This window comes from Scyliorhinus torazame, chromosome 31, assembly GCF_047496885.1.
Source record: "Scyliorhinus torazame isolate Kashiwa2021f chromosome 31, sScyTor2.1, whole genome shotgun sequence".
Taxonomy (NCBI): domain Eukaryota; kingdom Metazoa; phylum Chordata; class Chondrichthyes; order Carcharhiniformes; family Scyliorhinidae; genus Scyliorhinus; species Scyliorhinus torazame.
In genome coordinates, this window is record NC_092737.1 from 26,750,794 (window position 1) to 26,774,008 (window position 23,215).

Consider the following 23,215-nt stretch of genomic DNA (forward strand, 5'->3'; position numbering starts at 1 on the left):
ATCACTGGATTCAGAGTCCAGAGTGCTCACCATTACACCATGGAACCCCAGTCATAGGGACTGTCTGCAAATTGTCACTCAAACAAGATTACCTCTTTCGTTAAATGTGCAAGAATAGCGTGTGCGACAACAGAATCTGATGATGTGCAAACATTGTTCTGCAAAGGTGTGACAGGAAACCTCCCTCAAAGATGACACCCAATCTTTTCACCCCCCAAGCCACAGCGGGGGATATTGGGACAAGTCATCACGTTTCACAGGGGTCAGTGTCCCGTTTTGCTGAGGGCTCAGAGCAGTGTCGCTGAATCGTGTCAGGCTCAGCTGTGAGAGCCAGCGAGAATACTGCTCGCAAAAGTTTCACAGTGGCTGCAGCGAATGGGAGCAATGGGCAAGCAAGATAGTTTGTGAGGTGCTGCCGTACTGCAAATTGCACAATGTGTGTGGCTGACTGACCCTCGAGAATGCGCGCACATCTTTCCCATGAGCAGAATGGCAAGCACTTGAAAATTTAATCTCCGACGTTCAGCCTTGGCTGGATTATTACCTCAAGCGTAACTCCACCTCTGTCACTCAGCCTCCGACTAGGTTTGGCTGCTGTGCAAATGAAAGCGGTGCAGACAAGCTGCCGCTCCCAGCAGCGTTGAAGCTGTTTCCCCCGAATATTGCAATGCTGCCTCGGCATCAGTGTACAAACATTGCAAAGGGATTCACGCACGACGCTTGGCATAGAAGGAAAAGTTAAAAATGGTCGTGTTGAAGAAGACGATTGAAGTGATGTGTGCAACACCTGCTGAGTTTTGGGCAGAGTGGCAAGTTCACATGCACCCACTGCGCCGCGCAGGAAATGACAGCGACCACGCAGCAAATGTCCCGGCTGGTGTTACCGCATCAACCCGAGCGGACGATCGCTCAAGAAGACAGCAAGCTGGAAGGCAGAAAAGGCCTGCGGCCAGGAGCCCCGCCTGCATTGGGGTCTTTTACTCAGCTGTCCCCGAATTGAACAAGAAGTGGGACAAACAGAGTACTGGCTCCACCGAGATTTGAACTCAGATCCCTGGATTCAAAGTCCAGAGTGCTCACCGTTACACCATGGAACCGACTGGACTCTGCCTCTGAGGAAGCAGTCTTTTGTCCACACACAGGCACGAACACACACCAGCTTACTGCACACGAATAGTAGTTGCCCGCAGGATGGCAAAATGCTGCTTGTGCAGGCAGCCGGCTACAGAGGCTGAGCAATGCGAATTGCAGTGGCCGTTGCGGCGGCTGAGAAATGATCCAATCAATTTGCTCCTGGTGGCAAATGTAAAAGAAGTGCTCTCTCGCTCACACACACTAATCATTGGCTTTGGCAAGAGGAAAGGTTCCACCGAGATTTGAACTCGGATCACTGGATTCAGAGTCCAGAGTGCTCACCATTACACCATGGAACCCCAGTCATAGCCCCTGGCTGCAAATTGTCACTCAAACAAGTTTACCTCTTTCATTAAATGTGCAAGAACAACGTGTGCGACAACAGAATCTGATGATGTGCAAACATTGTTCTGCAAAGGTGTGACAGGACACCTCCCTCAAAGATGACACCCAATCTTTTCACCCCCCAAGCCACAGTGGAGGATATTGGGGCAAGTCATCATGTTTCACAGGGGTCAGTGTCCCGTTTTGCTGAGGGCTCAGAGCAGCGTCGCTGAATCGTGTCAGGCTCAGCTGTGAGAGCCAGCGAGAATACTGCTCGCAAAAGTTTCACAGTGGCTCCAGCGAATGGGAGCAATGGGCAAGCAAGATAGTTTGTGAGGTGCTGCCGTACTGCAAATTGCACAATGTGTGTGGCTGACTGACCCTCGAGAATGCGCGCACATCTTTCCCATGAGCAGAATGGCAAGCACTTGAAAATTTAATCTCCGACGTTCAGCCTTGGCTGGATTATTACCTCAAGCGTAACTCCACCTCTGTCACTCAGCCTCCGACTAGGTTTGGCTGCTGTGCAAATGAAAGCGGTGCAGACAAGCTGCCGCTCCCAGCAGCGTTGAAGCTGTTTCCCCCGAATATTGCAATGCTGCCTCGGCATCAGTGTACAAACATTGCAAAGGGATTCACGCACGACGCTTGGCATAGAAGGAAAAGTTAAAAGTGGTCGTGTTGAAGAAGACGATTGAAGTGATGTGTGCAACACCTGCTGAGTTTTGGGCAGAGTGGCAAGTTCACATGCACCCACTGCGCCGCGCAGGAAATGACAGCGACCACGCAGCAAATGTCCCGGCTGGTGTTACCGCATCAACCCGAGCGGACGATCGCTCAAGAAGACAGCAAGCTGGAAGGCAGAAAAGGCCTGCGGCCAGGAGCCCCGCCTGCATTGGGGTCTTTTACTCAGCTGTCCCCGAATTGAACAAGAAGTGGGACAAACAGAGTACTGGCTCCACCGAGATTTGAACTCGGATCGCTGGATTCAAAGTCCAGAGTGCTCACCGTTACACCATGGAACCGACTGGACTCTGCCTCTGAGGAAGCAGTCTTTTGTCCACACACAGGCACGCACACACACCAGCTTACTTGCGCAAAGGTTCTCTGACTGCACACAAATAGTAGTTGCCCGCAGGATGGCAAAATGCTGCTTGTGCAGGCAGCCGGCTACAGAGGCTGAGCAATGCGAATTGCAGTGGCCGTTGCGGCGGCTGAGAAATGATCCAATCAATTTGCTCCTGGTGGCAAATGTAAAAGAAGTGCTCTCTCGCTCACACACACTAATCATTGGCTTTGGCAAGAGGAAAGGTTCCACCGAGATTTGAACTCAGATCACTGGATTCAGAGTCCAGAGTGCTCACCATTACACCATGGAACCCCAGTCATAGGGACTGTCTGCAAATTGTCACTCAAACAAGATTACCTCTTTCGTTAAATGTGCAAGAATAGCGTGTGCGACAACAGAATCTGATGATGTGCAAACATTGTTCTGCAAAGGTGTGACAGGAAACCTCCCTCAAAGATGACACCCAATCTTTTCACCCCCCAAGCCACAGCGGGGGATATTGGGACAAGTCATCACGTTTCACAGGGGTCAGTGTCCCGTTTTGCTGAGGGCTCAGAGCAGTGTCGCTGAATCGTGTCAGGCTCAGCTGTGAGAGCCAGCGAGAATACTGCTCGCAAAAGTTTCACAGTGGCTGCAGCGAATGGGAGCAATGGGCAAGCAAGATAGTTTGTGAGGTGCTGCCGTACTGCAAATTGCACAATGTGTGTGGCTGACTGACCCTCGAGAATGCGCGCACATCTTTCCCATGAGCAGAATGGCAAGCACTTGAAAATTTAATCTCCGACGTTCAGCCTTGGCTGGATTATTACCTCAAGCGTAACTCCACCTCTGTCACTCAGCCTCCGACTAGGTTTGGCTGCTGTGCAAATGAAAGCGGTGCAGACAAGCTGCCGCTCCCAGCAGCGTTGAAGCTGTTTCCCCCGAATATTGCAATGCTGCCTCGGCATCAGTGTACAAACATTGCAAAGGGATTCACGCACGACGCTTGGCATAGAAGGAAAAGTTAAAAATGGTCGTGTTGAAGAAGACGATTGAAGTGATGTGTGCAACACCTGCTGAGTTTTGGGCAGAGTGGCAAGTTCACATGCACCCACTGCGCCGCGCAGGAAATGACAGCGACCACGCAGCAAATGTCCCGGCTGGTGTTACCGCATCAACCCGAGCGGACGATCGCTCAAGAAGACAGCAAGCTGGAAGGCAGAAAAGGCCTGCGGCCAGGAGCCCCGCCTGCATTGGGGTCTTTTACTCAGCTGTCCCCGAATTGAACAAGAAGTGGGACAAACAGAGTACTGGCTCCACCGAGATTTGAACTCAGATCCCTGGATTCAAAGTCCAGAGTGCTCACCGTTACACCATGGAACCGACTGGACTCTGCCTCTGAGGAAGCAGTCTTTTGTCCACACACAGGCACGAACACACACCAGCTTACTGCACACGAATAGTAGTTGCCCGCAGGATGGCAAAATGCTGCTTGTGCAGGCAGCCGGCTACAGAGGCTGAGCAATGCGAATTGCAGTGGCCGTTGCGGCGGCTGAGAAATGATCCAATCAATTTGCTCCTGGTGGCAAATGTAAAAGAAGTGCTCTCTCGCTCACACACACTAATCATTGGCTTTGGCAAGAGGAAAGGTTCCACCGAGATTTGAACTCGGATCACTGGATTCAGAGTCCAGAGTGCTCACCATTACACCATGGAACCCCAGTCATAGCCCCTGGCTGCAAATTGTCACTCAAACAAGTTTACCTCTTTCATTAAATGTGCAAGAACAACGTGTGCGACAACAGAATCTGATGATGTGCAAACATTGTTCTGCAAAGGTGTGACAGGACACCTCCCTCAAAGATGACACCCAATCTTTTCACCCCCCAAGCCACAGTGGAGGATATTGGGGCAAGTCATCATGTTTCACAGGGGTCAGTGTCCCGTTTTGCTGAGGGCTCAGAGCAGCGTCGCTGAATCGTGTCAGGCTCAGCTGTGAGAGCCAGCGAGAATACTGCTCGCAAAAGTTTCACAGTGGCTCCAGCGAATGGGAGCAATGGGCAAGCAAGATAGTTTGTGAGGTGCTGCCGTACTGCAAATTGCACAATGTGTGTGGCTGACTGACCCTCGAGAATGCGCGCACATCTTTCCCATGAGCAGAATGGCAAGCACTTGAAAATTTAATCTCCGACGTTCAGCCTTGGCTGGATTATTACCTCAAGCGTAACTCCACCTCTGTCACTCAGCCTCCGACTAGGTTTGGCTGCTGTGCAAATGAAAGCGGTGCAGACAAGCTGCCGCTCCCAGCAGCGTTGAAGCTGTTTCCCCCGAATATTGCAATGCTGCCTCGGCATCAGTGTACAAACATTGCAAAGGGATTCACGCACGACGCTTGGCATAGAAGGAAAAGTTAAAAGTGGTCGTGTTGAAGAAGACGATTGAAGTGATGTGTGCATCACCTGCTGAGTTTTGGGCAGAGTGGCAAGTTCACATGCACCCACTGCGCCGCGCAGGAAATGACAGCGACCACGCAGCAAATGTCCCGGCTGGTGTTACCGCATCAACCCGAGCGGACGATCGCTCAAGAAGACAGCAAGCTGGAAGGCAGAAAAGGCCTGCGGCCAGGAGCCCCGCCTGCATTGGGGTCTTTTACTCAGCTGTCCCCCAATTGAACAAGAAGTGGGACAGCGTACTGGCTTCACCGAGATTTGAACTCGGATCGCTGGATTCAAAGTCCAGAGTGCTCACCGTTACACCATGGAACCGACTGGACTCTGCCTCTGAGGAAGCAGTCTTTTGTCCATACACAGGCACGCACACACACCAGCTTACTTGCGCAAAGGTTCTCTGACTGCACACGAATAGTAGCTGCCCGCAGGATGGCAAAATGCTGCTTGTGCAGGCAGCCGGCTACAGAGGCTGAGCAATGTGAATTGCAGTGGCCGTTGCGGCGGCAGAGAAATGATCCAATCAATTTGCTCCTGGTGGCAAATGTAAAAGAAGTGCTCTCTCGCTCACACACACTAATCATTGGCTTTGGCAAGAGGAATGGTTCCATCGAGATTTGAACTCGGATCACTGGATTCAGAGTCCAGAGTGCTCACCATTACACCATGGAACCCCAGTCATAGCCCCTGGCTGCAAATTGTCACTCAAACAAGTTTACCTCTTTCATTAAATGTGCAAGAACAACGTGTGCGACAACAGAATCTGATGATGTGCAAACATTGTTCTGCAAAGGTGTGACAGGAAACCTCCCTCAAAGATGACACCCAATCTTTTCACCCCCCAAGCCACAGCGGGGGATATTGGGACAAGTCATCACGTTTCACAGGGGTCAGTGTCCCGTTTTGCTGTGGGCTCAGAGCAGCGTCGCTGAATCGTGTCAGGCTCAGCTGTGAGAGCCAGCGAGAATACTGCTCGCAAAAGTTTCACAGTGGCTGCAGCGAATGGGAGCAATGGGCAAGCAAGATAGTTTGTGAGGTGCTGCCGTACTGCAAATTGCACAATGTGTGTGGCTGACTGACCCTCGAGAATGCGCGCACATCTTTCCCATGAGCAGAATGGCAAGCACTTGAAAATTTAATCTCCGACGTTCAGCCTTGGCTGGATTATTACCTCAAGCGTAACTCCACCTCTGTCACTCAGCCTCCGACTAGGTTTGGCTGCTGTGCAAATGAAAGCGGTGCAGACAAGCTGCCGCTCCCAGCAGCGTTGATGCTGTTTCCACCGAATATTGCAATGCTGCCTCGGCATCAGTGTACAAACATTGCAAAGGGATTCACGCACGACGCTTGGCATAGAAGGAAAAGTTAAAAGTTGTCGTGTTGAAGAAGACGATTGAAGTGATGTGTGCAACACCTGCTGAGTTTTGGGCAGAGTGGCAAGTTCACATGCACCCACTGCGCCGCGCAGGAAATGACAGCGACCACGCAGCAAATGTCCCGGCTGGTGTTACCGCATCAACCCGAGCGGACGATCGCTCAAGAAGACAGCAAGCTGGAAGGCAGAAAAGGCCTGCGGCCAGTAGCCCCGCCTGCATTGGGGTCATTTACTCAGCTGTCCCCGAATTGAACAAGAAGTAGGACAAACAGAGTACTGGCTCCACCGAGATTTGAACTCGGATCGCTGGATTCAAAGTCCAGAGTGCTCACCGTTACACCATGGAACCGACTGGACTCTGCCTCTGAGGAAGCAGTCTTTTGTCCACACACAGGCACGCACACACACCAGCTTACTTGCGCAAAGGTTCTCTGACTGCACACGAATAGTAGTTGCCCGCAGGATGGCAAAATGCTGCTTGTGCAGGCAGCCGGCTACAGAGGCTGAGCAATGTGAATTGCAGTGGCCGTTGCGGCGGCTGAGAAATGATCCAATCAATTTGCTCCTGGTGGCAAATGTAAAAGAAGTGCTCTCTCGCTCACACACACTAATCATTGGCTTTGGCAAGAGGAAAGGTTCCACCAAGATTTGAACTCGAATCACTGGATTCAGAGTCCAGAGTGCTCACCATTACACCATGGAACCCCAGCCATAAGCGCAGTCTGCAAATTGTCACTCAAACAAGTTTACCTCTTTCATTAAATGTGCAAGAACAGCGTATGCGACAACAGAATCTGATGATGTGCAAACATTGTTCTGCAAAGGTGTGACAGGAAACCTCCCTCAAAGATGACACCCAATCTTTTCACCCCCCAAGCCACAGCGGGGGATATTGGGACAATTCATCACGTTTCACAGGGGTCAGTGTCCCGTTTTGCTGTGGGCTCAGAGCAGCGTCGCTGAATCGTGTCAGGCTCAGCTGTGAGAGCCAGCGAGAATACTGCTCGCAAAAGTTTCACAGTGGCTGCAGCGAATGGGAGCAATGAGCAAGCAAGATAGTTTGTGAGGTGCTGCCGTACTACAAATTGCACAATGTGTGTGGCTGACTGACCCTCGAGAATGCGCGCACATCTTTCCCATGAGCAGAATGGCAAGCACTTGAAAATTTAATCTCCGACGTTCAGCCTTGGCTGGATTATTACCTCAAGCGTAACTCCACCTCTGTCACTCAGCCTCCGACTAGGTTTGGCTGCTGTGCAAATGAAAGCGGTGCAGACAAGCTGCCGCTCCCAGCAGCGTTGATGCTGTTTCCCCCGAATATTGCAATGCTGCCTCGGCATCAGTGTACAAACATTGCAAAGGGATTCACGCACGACGCTTGGCATAGAAGGAAAAGTTAAAAGTGGTCGTGTTGAAGAAGACGATTGAAGTGATGTGTGCCTCACCTGCTGAGTTTTGGGCAGAGTGGCAAGTTCACATGCACCCACTGCGCCGCGCAGGAAATGACAGCGACCAAGCAGCAAATGTCCCGGCTGGTGTTACCGCATCAACCCGAGCGGACGATCGCTCAAGAAGACAGCAAGCTGGAAGGCAGAAAAGGCCTGCGGCCAGGAGCCCCGCCTGCATTAGAGTCTTTTACTCAGCTGTCCCCGAATTGAACAAGAACTGGGACAAACAGAGTACTGGCTCCACCGAGATTTGAACTCGTATCGCTGGATTCAAAGTCCAGAGTGCTCACCGTTACACCATGGAACCGACTGGACTCTGCCTCTGAGGAAGCAGTCTTTTGTGCACACACAGGCACGCACACACACCAGCTTACTTGCGCAAAGGTTCTCTGACTGCACACGAATAGTAGTTGCCCGCAGGATGGCAAAATGCTGCTTGTGCAGGCAGCCGGCTACAGAGGCTGAGCAATGCGAATTGCAGTGGCCGTTGCGGCGGCTGAGAAATGATCCAATCAATTTGCTCCTGGTGGCAAATGTAAAAGAAGTGCTCTCTCGCTCACACACACTAATCATTGGCTTTGGCAAGAGGAAAGGTTCCACCGAGATTTGAACTCGGATCACTGGATTCAGAGTCCAGAGTGCTCACCATTACACCATGGAACCCCAGTCATAGCCCCTGGCTGCAAATTGTCACTCAAACAAGTTTACCTCTTTCATTAAATGTGCAAGAATAGCGTGTGCGACAACAGAATCTGATGATGTGCAAACATTGCTCTGCAAAGGTGTGACAGGAAACCTCCCTCAAAGATGACACCCAATCTTTTCACCCCCCAAGCCACAGCGGGGGATATTGGGACAAGTCATCACGTTTCACAGGGGTCAGTGTCCCGTTTTGCTGAGGGCTCAGAGCAGTGTCGCTGAATCGTGTCAGGCTCAGCTGTGAGAGCCAGCGAGAATACTGCTCGCAAAAGTTTCACAGTGGCTGCAGCGAATGGGAGCAATGGGCAAGCAAGATAGTTTGTGAGGTGCTGCCGTACTGCAAATTGCACAATGTGTGTGGCTGACTGACCCTCGAGAATGCGCGCACATCTTTCCCATGAGCAGAATGGCAAGCACTTGAAAATTTAATCTCCGACGTTCAGCCTTGGCTGGATTATTACCTCAAGCGTAACTCCACCTCTGTCACTCAGCCTCCGACTAGGTTTGGCTGCTGTGCAAATGAAAGCGGTGCAGACAAGCTGCCGCTCCCAGCAGCGTTGAAGCTGTTTCCCCCGAATATTGCAATGCTGCCTCGGCATCAGTGTACAAACATTGCAAAGGGATTCACGCACGACGCTTGGCATAGAAGGAAAAGTTAAAAGTGGTCGTGTTGAAGAAGACGATTGAAGTGATGTGTGCAACACCTGCTGAGTTTTGGGCAGAGTGGCAAGTTCACATGCACCCACTGCGCCGCGCAGGAAATGACAGCGACCACGCAGCAAATGTCCCGGCTGGTGTTACCGCATCAACCCGAGCGGACGATCGCTCAAGAAGACAGCAAGCTGGAAGGCAGAAAAGGCCTGCGGCCAGGAGCCCCGCCTGCATTGGGGTCTTTTACTCAGCTGTCCCCGAATTGAACAAGAAGTGGGACAAACAGAGTACTGGCTCCACCGAGATTTGAACTCGGATCGCTGGATTCAAAGTCCAGAGTGCTCACCGTTACACCATGGAACCGACTGGACTCTGCCTCTGAGGAAGCAGTCTTTTGTCCACACACAGGCACGCACACACACCAGCTTACTTGCGCAAAGGTTCTCTGACTGCACACAAATAGTAGTTGCCCGCAGGATGGCAAAATGCTGCTTGTGCAGGCAGCCGGCTACAGAGGCTGAGCAATGCGAATTGCAGTGGCCGTTGCGGCGGCTGAGAAATGATCCAATCAATTTGCTCCTGGTGGCAAATGTAAAAGAAGTGCTCTCTCGCTCACACACACTAATCATTGGCTTTGGCAAGAGGAAAGGTTCCACCGAGATTTGAACTCAGATCACTGGATTCAGAGTCCAGAGTGCTCACCATTACACCATGGAACCCCAGTCATAGGGACTGTCTGCAAATTGTCACTCAAACAAGATTACCTCTTTCGTTAAATGTGCAAGAATAGCGTGTGCGACAACAGAATCTGATGATGTGCAAACATTGTTCTGCAAAGGTGTGACAGGAAACCTCCCTCAAAGATGACACCCAATCTTTTCACCCCCCAAGCCACAGCGGGGGATATTGGGACAAGTCATCACGTTTCACAGGGGTCAGTGTCCCGTTTTGCTGAGGGCTCAGAGCAGTGTCGCTGAATCGTGTCAGGCTCAGCTGTGAGAGCCAGCGAGAATACTGCTCGCAAAAGTTTCACAGTGGCTGCAGCGAATGGGAGCAATGGGCAAGCAAGATAGTTTGTGAGGTGCTGCCGTACTGCAAATTGCACAATGTGTGTGGCTGACTGACCCTCGAGAATGCGCGCACATCTTTCCCATGAGCAGAATGGCAAGCACTTGAAAATTTAATCTCCGACGTTCAGCCTTGGCTGGATTATTACCTCAAGCGTAACTCCACCTCTGTCACTCAGCCTCCGACTAGGTTTGGCTGCTGTGCAAATGAAAGCGGTGCAGACAAGCTGCCGCTCCCAGCAGCGTTGAAGCTGTTTCCCCCGAATATTGCAATGCTGCCTCGGCATCAGTGTACAAACATTGCAAAGGGATTCACGCACGACGCTTGGCATAGAAGGAAAAGTTAAAAATGGTCGTGTTGAAGAAGACGATTGAAGTGATGTGTGCAACACCTGCTGAGTTTTGGGCAGAGTGGCAAGTTCACATGCACCCACTGCGCCGCGCAGGAAATGACAGCGACCACGCAGCAAATGTCCCGGCTGGTGTTACCGCATCAACCCGAGCGGACGATCGCTCAAGAAGACAGCAAGCTGGAAGGCAGAAAAGGCCTGCGGCCAGGAGCCCCGCCTGCATTGGGGTCTTTTACTCAGCTGTCCCCGAATTGAACAAGAAGTGGGACAAACAGAGTACTGGCTCCACCGAGATTTGAACTCAGATCCCTGGATTCAAAGTCCAGAGTGCTCACCGTTACACCATGGAACCGACTGGACTCTGCCTCTGAGGAAGCAGTCTTTTGTCCACACACAGGCACGAACACACACCAGCTTACTGCACACGAATAGTAGTTGCCCGCAGGATGGCAAAATGCTGCTTGTGCAGGCAGCCGGCTACAGAGGCTGAGCAATGCGAATTGCAGTGGCCGTTGCGGCGGCTGAGAAATGATCCAATCAATTTGCTCCTGGTGGCAAATGTAAAAGAAGTGCTCTCTCGCTCACACACACTAATCATTGGCTTTGGCAAGAGGAAAGGTTCCACCGAGATTTGAACTCGGATCACTGGATTCAGAGTCCAGAGTGCTCACCATTACACCATGGAACCCCAGTCATAGCCCCTGGCTGCAAATTGTCACTCAAACAAGTTTACCTCTTTCATTAAATGTGCAAGAACAACGTGTGCGACAACAGAATCTGATGATGTGCAAACATTGTTCTGCAAAGGTGTGACAGGACACCTCCCTCAAAGATGACACCCAATCTTTTCACCCCCCAAGCCACAGTGGAGGATATTGGGGCAAGTCATCATGTTTCACAGGGGTCAGTGTCCCGTTTTGCTGAGGGCTCAGAGCAGCGTCGCTGAATCGTGTCAGGCTCAGCTGTGAGAGCCAGCGAGAATACTGCTCGCAAAAGTTTCACAGTGGCTCCAGCGAATGGGAGCAATGGGCAAGCAAGATAGTTTGTGAGGTGCTGCCGTACTGCAAATTGCACAATGTGTGTGGCTGACTGACCCTCGAGAATGCGCGCACATCTTTCCCATGAGCAGAATGGCAAGCACTTGAAAATTTAATCTCCGACGTTCAGCCTTGGCTGGATTATTACCTCAAGCGTAACTCCACCTCTGTCACTCAGCCTCCGACTAGGTTTGGCTGCTGTGCAAATGAAAGCGGTGCAGACAAGCTGCCGCTCCCAGCAGCGTTGAAGCTGTTTCCCCCGAATATTGCAATGCTGCCTCGGCATCAGTGTACAAACATTGCAAAGGGATTCACGCACGACGCTTGGCATAGAAGGAAAAGTTAAAAGTGGTCGTGTTGAAGAAGACGATTGAAGTGATGTGTGCATCACCTGCTGAGTTTTGGGCAGAGTGGCAAGTTCACATGCACCCACTGCGCCGCGCAGGAAATGACAGCGACCACGCAGCAAATGTCCCGGCTGGTGTTACCGCATCAACCCGAGCGGACGATCGCTCAAGAAGACAGCAAGCTGGAAGGCAGAAAAGGCCTGCGGCCAGGAGCCCCGCCTGCATTGGGGTCTTTTACTCAGCTGTCCCCCAATTGAACAAGAAGTGGGACAGCGTACTGGCTTCACCGAGATTTGAACTCGGATCGCTGGATTCAAAGTCCAGAGTGCTCACCGTTACACCATGGAACCGACTGGACTCTGCCTCTGAGGAAGCAGTCTTTTGTCCATACACAGGCACGCACACACACCAGCTTACTTGCGCAAAGGTTCTCTGACTGCACACGAATAGTAGCTGCCCGCAGGATGGCAAAATGCTGCTTGTGCAGGCAGCCGGCTACAGAGGCTGAGCAATGTGAATTGCAGTGGCCGTTGCGGCGGCAGAGAAATGATCCAATCAATTTGCTCCTGGTGGCAAATGTAAAAGAAGTGCTCTCTCGCTCACACACACTAATCATTGGCTTTGGCAAGAGGAATGGTTCCATCGAGATTTGAACTCGGATCACTGGATTCAGAGTCCAGAGTGCTCACCATTACACCATGGAACCCCAGTCATAGCCCCTGGCTGCAAATTGTCACTCAAACAAGTTTACCTCTTTCATTAAATGTGCAAGAACAACGTGTGCGACAACAGAATCTGATGATGTGCAAACATTGTTCTGCAAAGGTGTGACAGGAAACCTCCCTCAAAGATGACACCCAATCTTTTCACCCCCCAAGCCACAGCGGGGGATATTGGGACAAGTCATCACGTTTCACAGGGGTCAGTGTCCCGTTTTGCTGTGGGCTCAGAGCAGCGTCGCTGAATCGTGTCAGGCTCAGCTGTGAGAGCCAGCGAGAATACTGCTCGCAAAAGTTTCACAGTGGCTGCAGCGAATGGGAGCAATGGGCAAGCAAGATAGTTTGTGAGGTGCTGCCGTACTGCAAATTGCACAATGTGTGTGGCTGACTGACCCTCGAGAATGCGCGCACATCTTTCCCATGAGCAGAATGGCAAGCACTTGAAAATTTAATCTCCGACGTTCAGCCTTGGCTGGATTATTACCTCAAGCGTAACTCCACCTCTGTCACTCAGCCTCCGACTAGGTTTGGCTGCTGTGCAAATGAAAGCGGTGCAGACAAGCTGCCGCTCCCAGCAGCGTTGATGCTGTTTCCACCGAATATTGCAATGCTGCCTCGGCATCAGTGTACAAACATTGCAAAGGGATTCACGCACGACGCTTGGCATAGAAGGAAAAGTTAAAAGTTGTCGTGTTGAAGAAGACGATTGAAGTGATGTGTGCAACACCTGCTGAGTTTTGGGCAGAGTGGCAAGTTCACATGCACCCACTGCGCCGCGCAGGAAATGACAGCGACCACGCAGCAAATGTCCCGGCTGGTGTTACCGCATCAACCCGAGCGGACGATCGCTCAAGAAGACAGCAAGCTGGAAGGCAGAAAAGGCCTGCGGCCAGTAGCCCCGCCTGCATTGGGGTCATTTACTCAGCTGTCCCCGAATTGAACAAGAAGTAGGACAAACAGAGTACTGGCTCCACCGAGATTTGAACTCGGATCGCTGGATTCAAAGTCCAGAGTGCTCACCGTTACACCATGGAACCGACTGGACTCTGCCTCTGAGGAAGCAGTCTTTTGTCCACACACAGGCACGCACACACACCAGCTTACTTGCGCAAAGGTTCTCTGACTGCACACGAATAGTAGTTGCCCGCAGGATGGCAAAATGCTGCTTGTGCAGGCAGCCGGCTACAGAGGCTGAGCAATGTGAATTGCAGTGGCCGTTGCGGCGGCTGAGAAATGATCCAATCAATTTGCTCCTGGTGGCAAATGTAAAAGAAGTGCTCTCTCGCTCACACACACTAATCATTGGCTTTGGCAAGAGGAAAGGTTCCACCAAGATTTGAACTCGAATCACTGGATTCAGAGTCCAGAGTGCTCACCATTACACCATGGAACCCCAGCCATAAGCGCAGTCTGCAAATTGTCACTCAAACAAGTTTACCTCTTTCATTAAATGTGCAAGAACAGCGTATGCGACAACAGAATCTGATGATGTGCAAACATTGTTCTGCAAAGGTGTGACAGGAAACCTCCCTCAAAGATGACACCCAATCTTTTCACCCCCCAAGCCACAGCGGGGGATATTGGGACAATTCATCACGTTTCACAGGGGTCAGTGTCCCGTTTTGCTGTGGGCTCAGAGCAGCGTCGCTGAATCGTGTCAGGCTCAGCTGTGAGAGCCAGCGAGAATACTGCTCGCAAAAGTTTCACAGTGGCTGCAGCGAATGGGAGCAATGAGCAAGCAAGATAGTTTGTGAGGTGCTGCCGTACTACAAATTGCACAATGTGTGTGGCTGACTGACCCTCGAGAATGCGCGCACATCTTTCCCATGAGCAGAATGGCAAGCACTTGAAAATTTAATCTCCGACGTTCAGCCTTGGCTGGATTATTACCTCAAGCGTAACTCCACCTCTGTCACTCAGCCTCCGACTAGGTTTGGCTGCTGTGCAAATGAAAGCGGTGCAGACAAGCTGCCGCTCCCAGCAGCGTTGATGCTGTTTCCCCCGAATATTGCAATGCTGCCTCGGCATCAGTGTACAAACATTGCAAAGGGATTCACGCACGACGCTTGGCATAGAAGGAAAAGTTAAAAGTGGTCGTGTTGAAGAAGACGATTGAAGTGATGTGTGCCTCACCTGCTGAGTTTTGGGCAGAGTGGCAAGTTCACATGCACCCACTGCGCCGCGCAGGAAATGACAGCGACCAAGCAGCAAATGTCCCGGCTGGTGTTACCGCATCAACCCGAGCGGACGATCGCTCAAGAAGACAGCAAGCTGGAAGGCAGAAAAGGCCTGCGGCCAGGAGCCCCGCCTGCATTAGAGTCTTTTACTCAGCTGTCCCCGAATTGAACAAGAACTGGGACAAACAGAGTACTGGCTCCACCGAGATTTGAACTCGTATCGCTGGATTCAAAGTCCAGAGTGCTCACCGTTACACCATGGAACCGACTGGACTCTGCCTCTGAGGAAGCAGTCTTTTGTGCACACACAGGCACGCACACACACCAGCTTACTTGCGCAAAGGTTCTCTGACTGCACACGAATAGTAGTTGCCCGCAGGATGGCAAAATGCTGCTTGTGCAGGCAGCCGGCTACAGAGGCTGAGCAATGCGAATTGCAGTGGCCGTTGCGGCGGCTGAGAAATGATCCAATCAATTTGCTCCTGGTGGCAAATGTAAAAGAAGTGCTCTCTCGCTCACACACACTAATCATTGGCTTTGGCAAGAGGAAAGGTTCCACCGAGATTTGAACTCGGATCACTGGATTCAGAGTCCAGAGTGCTCACCATTACACCATGGAACCCCAGTCATAGCCCCTGGCTGCAAATTGTCACTCAAACAAGTTTACCTCTTTCATTAAATGTGCAAGAACAACGTGTGCGACAACAGAATCTGATGATGTGCAAACATTGTTCTGCAAAGGTGTGACAGGACACCTCCCTCAAAGATGACACCCAATCTTTTCACCCCCCAAGCCACAGTGGAGGATATTGGGACAAGTCATCATGTTTCACAGGGGTCAGTGTCCCGTTTTGCTGAGGGCTCAGAGCAGCGTCGCTGAATCGTGTCAGGCTCAGCTGTGAGAGCCAGCGAGAATACTGCTCGCAAAAGTTTCACAGTGGCTCCAGCGAATGGGAGCAATGGGCAAGCAAGATAGTTTGTGAGGTGCTGCCGTACTGCAAATTGCACAATGTGTGTGGCTGACTGACCCTCGAGAATGCGCGCACATCTTTCCCATGAGCAGAATGGCAAGCACTTGAAAATTTAATCTCCGACGTTCAGCCTTGGCTGGATTATTACCTCAAGCGTAACTCCACCTCTGTCACTCAGCCTCCGACTAGGTTTGGCTGCTGTGCAAATGAAAGCGGTGCAGACAAGCTGCCGCTCCCAGCAGCGTTGAAGCTGTTTCCCCCGAATATTGCAATGCTGCCTCGGCATCAGTGTACAAACATTGCAAAGGGATTCACGCACGACGCTTGGCATAGAAGGAAAAGTTAAAAGTGGTCGTGTTGAAGAAGACGATTGAAGTGATGTGTGCATCACCTGCTGAGTTTTGGGCAGAGTGGCAAGTTCACATGCACCCACTGCGCCGCGCAGGAAATGACAGCGACCACGCAGCAAATGTCCCGGCTGGTGTTACCGCATCAACCCGAGCGGACGATCGCTCAAGAAGACAGCAAGCTGGAAGGCAGAAAAGGCCTGCGGCCAGGAGCCCCGCCTGCATTGGGGTCTTTTACTCAGCTGTCCCCGAATTGAACAAGAAGTGGGACAAACAGAGTACTGGCTCCACCGAGATTTGAACTCGGATCGCTGGATTCAAAGTCCAGAGTGCTCACCGTTACACCATGGAACCGACTGGACTCTGCCTCTGAGGAAGCAGTCTTTTGTCCACACACAGGCACGAACACACACCAGCTTACTGCACACGAATAGTAGTTGCCCGCAGGATGGCAAAATGCTGCTTGTGCAGGCAGCCGGCTACAGAGGCTGAGCAATGCGAATTGCAGTGGCCGTTGCGGCGGCTGAGAAATGATCCAATCAATTTGCTCCTGGTGGCAAATGTAAAAGAAGTGCTCTCTCGCTCACACACACTAATCATTGGCTTTGGCAAGAGGAAAGGTTCCACCGAGATTTGAACTCAGATCACTGGATTCAGAGTCCAGAGTGCTCACCATTACACCATGGAACCCCAGTCATAGGAACTGCCTGCAAATTGTCACTCAAACAAGTTTACCTCTTTCATTAAATGTGCAAGAACAACGTGTGCGACAACAGAATCTGATGATGTGCAAACATTGTTCTGCAAAGGTGTGACAGGAAACCTCCCTCAAAGATGACACCCAATCTTTTCACCCCCCAAGCCACAGCGGGTGATATTGGGACAAGTCATCACGTTTCACAGGTGTCAGTGTCCCGTTTTGCTGAGGGCTCAGAGCAGTGTCGCTGAATCGTGTCAGGCTCAGCTGTGAGAGCCAGCGAGAATACTGCTCGCAAAAGTTTCACAGTGGCTCCAGCGAATGGGAGCAATGGGCAAGCAAGATAGTTTGTGAGGTGCTGCCGTACTGCAAATTGCACAATGTGTGTGGCTGACTGACCCTCGAGAATGCGCGCACATCTTTCCCATGAGCAGAATGGCAAGCACTTGAAAATTTAATCTCCGACGTTCAGCCTTGGCTGGATTATTACCTCAAGCGTAACTCCACCTCTGTCACTCAGCCTCCGACTAGGTTTGGCTGCTGTGCAAATGAAAGCGGTGCAGACAAGCTGCCGCTCCCAGCAGCGTTGAAGCTGTTTCCCCCGAATATTGCAATGCTGCCTCGGCATCAGTGTACAAACATTGCAAAGGGATTCACGCACGACGCTTGGCATAGAAGGAAAAGTTAAAAGTGGTCGTGTTGAAGAAGACGATTGAAGTGATGTGTGCAACACCTGCTGAGTTTTGGGCAGAGTGGCAAGTTCACATGCACCCACTGCGCCGCGCAGGAAATGACAGCGACCACGCAGCAAATGTCCCGGCTGGTGTTACCGCATCAACTCGAGCGGACGATCGCTCAAGAAGACAGCAAGCTGGAAGGCAGAAAACGCCTGCAGCCAGTAGCCCCGCCTGCATTGGGGTCTTTTACTCAGCTGTCCCCCAATTGAACAAGAAGTGGGACAGCGTACTGGCTTCACCGAGATTTGAACTCGGATCGCTGGATTCAAAGTCCAGAGTGCTCACCGTTACACCATGGAACCGACTGGACTCTGCCTCTGAGGAAGCAGTCTTTTGTCCATACACAGGCACGCACACACACCAGCTTACTTGCGCAAAGGTTCTCTGACTGCACACGAATAGTAGCTGCCCGCAGGATGGCAAAATGCTGCTTGTGCAGGCAGCCGGCTACAGAGGCTGAGCAATGCGAATTGCAGTGGCCGTTGCGGCGGCTGAGAAATGATCCAATCAATTTGCTCCTGGTGGCAAATGTAAAAGAAGTGCTCTCTCGCTCACACACACTAATCATTGGCTTTGGCAAGAGGAAAGGTTCCACCGAGATTTGAACTCGGATCACTGGATTCAGAGTCCAGAGTGCTCGCCATTACACCATGGAACCCCAGTCATAGCCCCTGGCTGCAAATTGTCACTCAAACAAGTTTACCTCTTTCATTAAATGTGCAAGAACAACGTGTGCGACAACAGAATCTGATGATGTGCAAACATTGTTCTGCAAAGGTGTGACAGGACACCTCCCTCAAAGATGACACCCAATCTTTTCACCCCCCAAGCCACAGTGGAGGATATTGGGACAAGTCATCATGTTTCACAGGGGTCAGTGTCCCGTTTTGCTGAGGGCTCAGAGCAGCGTCGCTGAATCATGTCAGGCTCAGCTGTGAGAGCCAGCGAGAATACTGCTCGCAAAAGTTTCACAGTGGCTCCAGCGAATGGGAGCAATGGGCAAGCAAGATAGTTTGTGAGGTGCTGCCGTACTGCAAATTGCACAATGTGTGTGGCTGACTGACCCTCGAGAATGCGCGCACATCTTCCCCATGAGCAGAATGGCAAGCACTTGAAAATTTAATCTCCGACGTTCAGCCTTGGCTGGATTATTACCTCAAGCGTAACTCCACCTCTGTCACTCAGCCTCCGACTAGGTTTGGCTGCTGTGCAAATGAAAGCGGTGCAGACAAGCTGCCGCTCCCAGCAGCGTTGAAGCTGTTTCCCCCGAATATCGCAATGCTGCCTCGGCATCAGTGTACAAACATTGCAAAGGGATTCACGCACGACGCTTGGCATAGAAGGAAAAGTTAAAAGTGGTCGTGTTGAAGAAGACGATTGAAGTGATGTGTGCAACACCTGCTGAGTTTTGGGCAGAGTGGCAAGTTCACATGCACCCACTGCGCCGCGCAGGAAATGACAGCGACCACGCAGCAAATGTCCCGGCTGGTGTTACCGCATCAACCCGAGCGGACGATCGCTCAAGAAGACAGCAAGCTGGAAGGCAGAAAAGGCCTGCGGCCAGGAGCCCCGCCTGCATTGGGGTCTTTTACTCAGCTGTCCCCGAATTGAACAAGAAGTGGGACAAACAGAGTACTGGCTCCACCGAGATTTGAACTCGGATCGCTGGATTCAAAGTCCAGAGTGCTCACCGTTACACCATGGAACCGACTGGACTCTGCCTCTGAGGAAGCAGTCTTTTGTCCACACACAGGCACGAACACACACCAGCTTACTGCACACGAATAGTAGTTGCCCGCAGGATGGCAAAATGCTGCTTGTGCAGGCAGCCGGCTACAGAGGCTGAGCAATGCGAATTGCAGTGGCCGTTGCGGCGGCTGAGAAATGATCCAATCAATTTGCTCCTGGTGGCAAATGTAAAAGAAGTGCTCTCTCGCTCACACACACTAATCATTGGCTTTGGCAAGAGGAAAGGTTCCACCGAGATTTGAACTCAGATCACTGGATTCAGAGTCCAGAGTGCTCACCATTACACCATGGAACCCCAGTCATAGGAACTGCCTGCAAATTGTCACTCAAACAAGTTTACCTCTTTCATTAAATGTGCAAGAACAACGTGTGCGACAACAGAATCTGATGATGTGCAAACATTGTTCTGCAAAGGTGTGACAGGAAACCTCCCTCAAAGATGACACCCAATCTTTTCACCCCCCAAGCCACAGCGGGTGATATTGGGACAAGTCATCACGTTTCACAGGTGTCAGTGTCCCGTTTTGCTGAGGGCTCAGAGCAGTGTCGCTGAATCGTGTCAGGCTCAGCTGTGAGAGCCAGCGAGAATACTGCTCGCAAAAGTTTCACAGTGGCTCCAGCGAATGGGAGCAATGGGCAAGCAAGATAGTTTGTGAGGTGCTGCCGTACTGCAAATTGCACAATGTGTGTGGCTGACTGACCCTCGAGAATGCGCGCACATCTTTCCCATGAGCAGAATGGCAAGCACTTGAAAATTTAATCTCCGACGTTCAGCCTTGGCTGGATTATTACCTCAAGCGTAACTCCACCTCTGTCACTCAGCCTCCGACTAGGTTTGGCTGCTGTGCAAATGAAAGCGGTGCAGACAAGCTGCCGCTCCCAGCAGCGTTGAAGCTGTTTCCCCCGAATATTGCAATGCTGCCTCGGCATCAGTGTACAAACATTGCAAAGGGATTCACGCACGACGCTTGGCATAGAAGGAAAAGTTAAAAGTGGTCGTGTTGAAGAAGACGATTGAAGTGATGTGTGCAACACCTGCTGAGTTTTGGGCAGAGTGGCAAGTTCACATGCACCCACTGCGCCGCGCAGGAAATGACAGCGACCACGCAGCAAATGTCCCGGCTGGTGTTACCGCATCAACTCGAGCGGACGATCGCTCAAGAAGACAGCAAGCTGGAAGGCAGAAAACGCCTGCAGCCAGTAGCCCCGCCTGCATTGGGGTCTTTTACTCAGCTGTCCCCCAATTGAACAAGAAGTGGGACAGCGTACTGGCTTCACCGAGATTTGAACTCGGATCGCTGGATTCAAAGTCCAGAGTGCTCACCGTTACACCATGGAACCGACTGGACTCTGCCTCTGAGGAAGCAGTCTTTTGTCCATACACAGGCACGCACACACACCAGCTTACTTGCGCAAAGGTTCTCTGACTGCACACGAATAGTAGCTGCCCGCAGGATGGCAAAATGCTGCTTGTGCAGGCAGCCGGCTACAGAGGCTGAGCAATGCGAATTGCAGTGGCCGTTGCGGCGGCTGAGAAATGATCCAATCAATTTGCTCCTGGTGGCAAATGTAAAAGAAGTGCTCTCTCGCTCACACACACTAATCATTGGCTTTGGCAAGAGGAAAGGTTCCACCGAGATTTGAACTCGGATCACTGGATTCAGAGTCCAGAGTGCTCGCCATTACACCATGGAACCCCAGTCATAGCCCCTGGCTGCAAATTGTCACTCAAACAAGTTTACCTCTTTCATTAAATGTGCAAGAACAACGTGTGCGACAACAGAATCTGATGATGTGCAAACATTGTTCTGCAAAGGTGTGACAGGACACCTCCCTCAAAGATGACACCCAATCTTTTCACCCCCCAAGCCACAGTGGAGGATATTGGGACAAGTCATCATGTTTCACAGGGGTCAGTGTCCCGTTTTGCTGAGGGCTCAGAGCAGCGTCGCTGAATCATGTCAGGCTCAGCTGTGAGAGCCAGCGAGAATACTGCTCGCAAAAGTTTCACAGTGGCTCCAGCGAATGGGAGCAATGGGCAAGCAAGATAGTTTGTGAGGTGCTGCCGTACTGCAAATTGCACAATGTGTGTGGCTGACTGACCCTCGAGAATGCGCGCACATCTTCCCCATGAGCAGAATGGCAAGCACTTGAAAATTTAATCTCCGACGTTCAGCCTTGGCTGGATTATTACCTCAAGCGTAACTCCACCTCTGTCACTCAGCCTCCGACTAGGTTTGGCTGCTGTGCAAATGAAAGCGGTGCAGACAAGCTGCCGCTCCCAGCAGCGTTGAAGCTGTTTCCCCCGAATATCGCAATGCTGCCTCGGCATCAGTGTACAAACATTGCAAAGGGATTCACGCACGACGCTTGGCATAGAAGGAAAAGTTAAAAGTGGTCGTGTTGAAGAAGACGATTGAAGTGATGTGTGCAACACCTGCTGAGTTTTGGGCAGAGTGGCAAGTTCACATGCACCCACTGCGCCGCGCAGGAAATGACAGCGACCACGCAGCAAATGTCCCGGCTGGTGTTAAAGCATCAACCCGAGCGGACGATCACTCAAGAAGACAGCAAGCTGGAAGGCAGAAAAGGCCTGCGGCCAGGAGCCCCACCTGCATTGGGGTCTTTTACTCAGCTGTCCCCGAATTGAACAAGAAGTGGGACAAATAGAGTACTGGCTCCACCGAGATTTGAACTCGGATCGCTGGATTCAAAGTCCAGAGTGCTCACCGTTACACCATGGAACCGACTGGACTCTACGTCTGAGGAAGCAGTCTTTTGTCCACACACAGGCACGCACACACACCAGCTTACTTGCGCAAAGGTTCTCTGACTGCACACGAATAGTAGTTGCCCGCAGGATGGCAAAATGCTGCTTGTGCAGGCAGCTGGCTACAGAGGCTGAGCAATGTGAATTGCAGTGGCCGTTGCGGCGGCAGAGAAATGATCCAATCAATTTGCTCCTGGTGGCAAATGTAAAAGAAGTGCTCTCTCGCTCACACACACTAATCATTGGCTTTGGCAAGAGGAAAGGTTCCATCGAGATTTGAACTCGGATCACTGGATTCAGAGTCCAGAGTGCTCACCATTACACCATGGAACCCCAGTCATAGCCCCTGGCTGCAAATTGTCACTCAAACAAGTTTACCTCTTTCATTAAATGTGCAAGAACAACGTGTGCGACAACAGAATCTGATGATGTGCAAACATTGTTCTGCAAAGGTGTGACAGGAAACCTCCCTCAAAGATGACACCCAATCTTTTCACCCCCCAAGCCACAGCGGGGGATATTGGGACAAGTCATCACGTTTCACAGGGGTCAGTGTCCCGTTTTGCTGTGGGCTCAGAGCAGCGTCGCTGAATCGTGTCAGGCTCAGCTGTGAGAGCCAGCGAGAATACTGCTCGCAAAAGTTTCACAGTGGCTGCAGCGAATGGGAGCAATGGGCAAGCAAGATAGTTTGTGAGGTGCTGCCGTACTGCAAATTGCACAATGTGTGTGGCTGACTGACCCTCGAGAATGCGCGCACATCTTTCCCATGAGCAGAATGGCAAGCACTTGAAAATTTAATCTCCGACGTTCAGCCTTGGCTGGATTATTACCTCAAGCGTAACTCCACCTCTGTCACTCAGCCTCCGACTAGGTTTGGCTGCTGTGCAAATGAAAGCGGTGCAGACAAGCTGCCGCTCCCAGCAGCGTTGATGCTGTTTCCACCGAATATTGCAATGCTGCCTCGGCATCAGTGTACAAACATTGCAAAGGGATTCACGCACGACGCTTGGCATAGAAGGAAAAGTTAAAAGTTGTCGTGTTGAAGAAGACGATTGAAGTGATGTGTGCAACACCTGCTGAGTTTTGGGCAGAGTGGCAAGTTCACATGCACCCACTGCGCC

The 23,215-nt window shown here is 51.4% G+C and overlaps 33 non-coding genes across 33 annotated transcripts in view; all 33 read right to left on the reverse strand.

The window, feature by feature from the left end:
- trnaq-cug (transfer RNA glutamine (anticodon CUG)) overlaps positions 1-47 on the reverse strand; it is a 72-nt gene extending 25 nt beyond the window's left edge. Inside the window, exon 1 of the tRNA in view lies at positions 1-47. This exon is cut by the window's left edge and continues 25 nt beyond it. This is a non-coding gene — a tRNA (tRNA-Gln).
- A 978-nt stretch (positions 48-1,025) lies between these two features.
- On the reverse strand, positions 1,026-1,097 carry trnaq-uug (transfer RNA glutamine (anticodon UUG)). Its single transcript has one exon. It is a non-coding gene; the product is annotated as a tRNA-Gln (tRNA).
- Positions 1,098-1,361: 264 nt separating this feature from the next.
- Positions 1,362-1,433, reverse strand: trnaq-cug (transfer RNA glutamine (anticodon CUG)). The gene has a single exon. It is a non-coding gene; the product is annotated as a tRNA-Gln (tRNA).
- A 978-nt stretch (positions 1,434-2,411) lies between these two features.
- On the reverse strand, positions 2,412-2,483 carry trnaq-uug (transfer RNA glutamine (anticodon UUG)). Its single transcript has one exon. It is a non-coding gene; the product is annotated as a tRNA-Gln (tRNA).
- Positions 2,484-2,767: 284 nt separating this feature from the next.
- On the reverse strand, positions 2,768-2,839 carry trnaq-cug (transfer RNA glutamine (anticodon CUG)). The gene has a single exon. It is a non-coding gene; the product is annotated as a tRNA-Gln (tRNA).
- Positions 2,840-3,817: 978 nt separating this feature from the next.
- Positions 3,818-3,889, reverse strand: trnaq-uug (transfer RNA glutamine (anticodon UUG)). The gene has a single exon. It is a non-coding gene; the product is annotated as a tRNA-Gln (tRNA).
- Positions 3,890-4,153: 264 nt separating this feature from the next.
- trnaq-cug (transfer RNA glutamine (anticodon CUG)) lies at positions 4,154-4,225 on the reverse strand. The gene has a single exon. It is a non-coding gene; the product is annotated as a tRNA-Gln (tRNA).
- Positions 4,226-5,199: 974 nt separating this feature from the next.
- Positions 5,200-5,271, reverse strand: trnaq-uug (transfer RNA glutamine (anticodon UUG)). The gene has a single exon. It is a non-coding gene; the product is annotated as a tRNA-Gln (tRNA).
- Positions 5,272-5,555: 284 nt separating this feature from the next.
- On the reverse strand, positions 5,556-5,627 carry trnaq-cug (transfer RNA glutamine (anticodon CUG)). Its single transcript has one exon. It is a non-coding gene; the product is annotated as a tRNA-Gln (tRNA).
- A 978-nt stretch (positions 5,628-6,605) lies between these two features.
- On the reverse strand, positions 6,606-6,677 carry trnaq-uug (transfer RNA glutamine (anticodon UUG)). Its single transcript has one exon. It is a non-coding gene; the product is annotated as a tRNA-Gln (tRNA).
- Positions 6,678-6,961: 284 nt separating this feature from the next.
- Positions 6,962-7,033, reverse strand: trnaq-cug (transfer RNA glutamine (anticodon CUG)). The gene has a single exon. It is a non-coding gene; the product is annotated as a tRNA-Gln (tRNA).
- A 978-nt stretch (positions 7,034-8,011) lies between these two features.
- trnaq-uug (transfer RNA glutamine (anticodon UUG)) lies at positions 8,012-8,083 on the reverse strand. Its single transcript has one exon. It is a non-coding gene; the product is annotated as a tRNA-Gln (tRNA).
- Positions 8,084-8,367: 284 nt separating this feature from the next.
- trnaq-cug (transfer RNA glutamine (anticodon CUG)) lies at positions 8,368-8,439 on the reverse strand. The gene has a single exon. It is a non-coding gene; the product is annotated as a tRNA-Gln (tRNA).
- A 978-nt stretch (positions 8,440-9,417) lies between these two features.
- Positions 9,418-9,489, reverse strand: trnaq-uug (transfer RNA glutamine (anticodon UUG)). Its single transcript has one exon. It is a non-coding gene; the product is annotated as a tRNA-Gln (tRNA).
- A 284-nt stretch (positions 9,490-9,773) lies between these two features.
- On the reverse strand, positions 9,774-9,845 carry trnaq-cug (transfer RNA glutamine (anticodon CUG)). The gene has a single exon. It is a non-coding gene; the product is annotated as a tRNA-Gln (tRNA).
- A 978-nt stretch (positions 9,846-10,823) lies between these two features.
- On the reverse strand, positions 10,824-10,895 carry trnaq-uug (transfer RNA glutamine (anticodon UUG)). The gene has a single exon. It is a non-coding gene; the product is annotated as a tRNA-Gln (tRNA).
- A 264-nt stretch (positions 10,896-11,159) lies between these two features.
- trnaq-cug (transfer RNA glutamine (anticodon CUG)) lies at positions 11,160-11,231 on the reverse strand. The gene has a single exon. It is a non-coding gene; the product is annotated as a tRNA-Gln (tRNA).
- Positions 11,232-12,205: 974 nt separating this feature from the next.
- Positions 12,206-12,277, reverse strand: trnaq-uug (transfer RNA glutamine (anticodon UUG)). Its single transcript has one exon. It is a non-coding gene; the product is annotated as a tRNA-Gln (tRNA).
- Positions 12,278-12,561: 284 nt separating this feature from the next.
- On the reverse strand, positions 12,562-12,633 carry trnaq-cug (transfer RNA glutamine (anticodon CUG)). Its single transcript has one exon. It is a non-coding gene; the product is annotated as a tRNA-Gln (tRNA).
- A 978-nt stretch (positions 12,634-13,611) lies between these two features.
- Positions 13,612-13,683, reverse strand: trnaq-uug (transfer RNA glutamine (anticodon UUG)). Its single transcript has one exon. It is a non-coding gene; the product is annotated as a tRNA-Gln (tRNA).
- Positions 13,684-13,967: 284 nt separating this feature from the next.
- On the reverse strand, positions 13,968-14,039 carry trnaq-cug (transfer RNA glutamine (anticodon CUG)). Its single transcript has one exon. It is a non-coding gene; the product is annotated as a tRNA-Gln (tRNA).
- A 978-nt stretch (positions 14,040-15,017) lies between these two features.
- Positions 15,018-15,089, reverse strand: trnaq-uug (transfer RNA glutamine (anticodon UUG)). The gene has a single exon. It is a non-coding gene; the product is annotated as a tRNA-Gln (tRNA).
- Positions 15,090-15,373: 284 nt separating this feature from the next.
- Positions 15,374-15,445, reverse strand: trnaq-cug (transfer RNA glutamine (anticodon CUG)). The gene has a single exon. It is a non-coding gene; the product is annotated as a tRNA-Gln (tRNA).
- A 978-nt stretch (positions 15,446-16,423) lies between these two features.
- trnaq-uug (transfer RNA glutamine (anticodon UUG)) lies at positions 16,424-16,495 on the reverse strand. The gene has a single exon. It is a non-coding gene; the product is annotated as a tRNA-Gln (tRNA).
- Positions 16,496-16,759: 264 nt separating this feature from the next.
- trnaq-cug (transfer RNA glutamine (anticodon CUG)) lies at positions 16,760-16,831 on the reverse strand. Its single transcript has one exon. It is a non-coding gene; the product is annotated as a tRNA-Gln (tRNA).
- A 974-nt stretch (positions 16,832-17,805) lies between these two features.
- On the reverse strand, positions 17,806-17,877 carry trnaq-uug (transfer RNA glutamine (anticodon UUG)). The gene has a single exon. It is a non-coding gene; the product is annotated as a tRNA-Gln (tRNA).
- A 284-nt stretch (positions 17,878-18,161) lies between these two features.
- trnaq-cug (transfer RNA glutamine (anticodon CUG)) lies at positions 18,162-18,233 on the reverse strand. The gene has a single exon. It is a non-coding gene; the product is annotated as a tRNA-Gln (tRNA).
- Positions 18,234-19,211: 978 nt separating this feature from the next.
- Positions 19,212-19,283, reverse strand: trnaq-uug (transfer RNA glutamine (anticodon UUG)). The gene has a single exon. It is a non-coding gene; the product is annotated as a tRNA-Gln (tRNA).
- A 264-nt stretch (positions 19,284-19,547) lies between these two features.
- On the reverse strand, positions 19,548-19,619 carry trnaq-cug (transfer RNA glutamine (anticodon CUG)). Its single transcript has one exon. It is a non-coding gene; the product is annotated as a tRNA-Gln (tRNA).
- A 974-nt stretch (positions 19,620-20,593) lies between these two features.
- Positions 20,594-20,665, reverse strand: trnaq-uug (transfer RNA glutamine (anticodon UUG)). Its single transcript has one exon. It is a non-coding gene; the product is annotated as a tRNA-Gln (tRNA).
- Positions 20,666-20,949: 284 nt separating this feature from the next.
- On the reverse strand, positions 20,950-21,021 carry trnaq-cug (transfer RNA glutamine (anticodon CUG)). Its single transcript has one exon. It is a non-coding gene; the product is annotated as a tRNA-Gln (tRNA).
- Positions 21,022-21,999: 978 nt separating this feature from the next.
- Positions 22,000-22,071, reverse strand: trnaq-uug (transfer RNA glutamine (anticodon UUG)). The gene has a single exon. It is a non-coding gene; the product is annotated as a tRNA-Gln (tRNA).
- A 284-nt stretch (positions 22,072-22,355) lies between these two features.
- Positions 22,356-22,427, reverse strand: trnaq-cug (transfer RNA glutamine (anticodon CUG)). The gene has a single exon. It is a non-coding gene; the product is annotated as a tRNA-Gln (tRNA).
- Between the last annotated feature and the right edge of the window lie 788 nt (positions 22,428-23,215).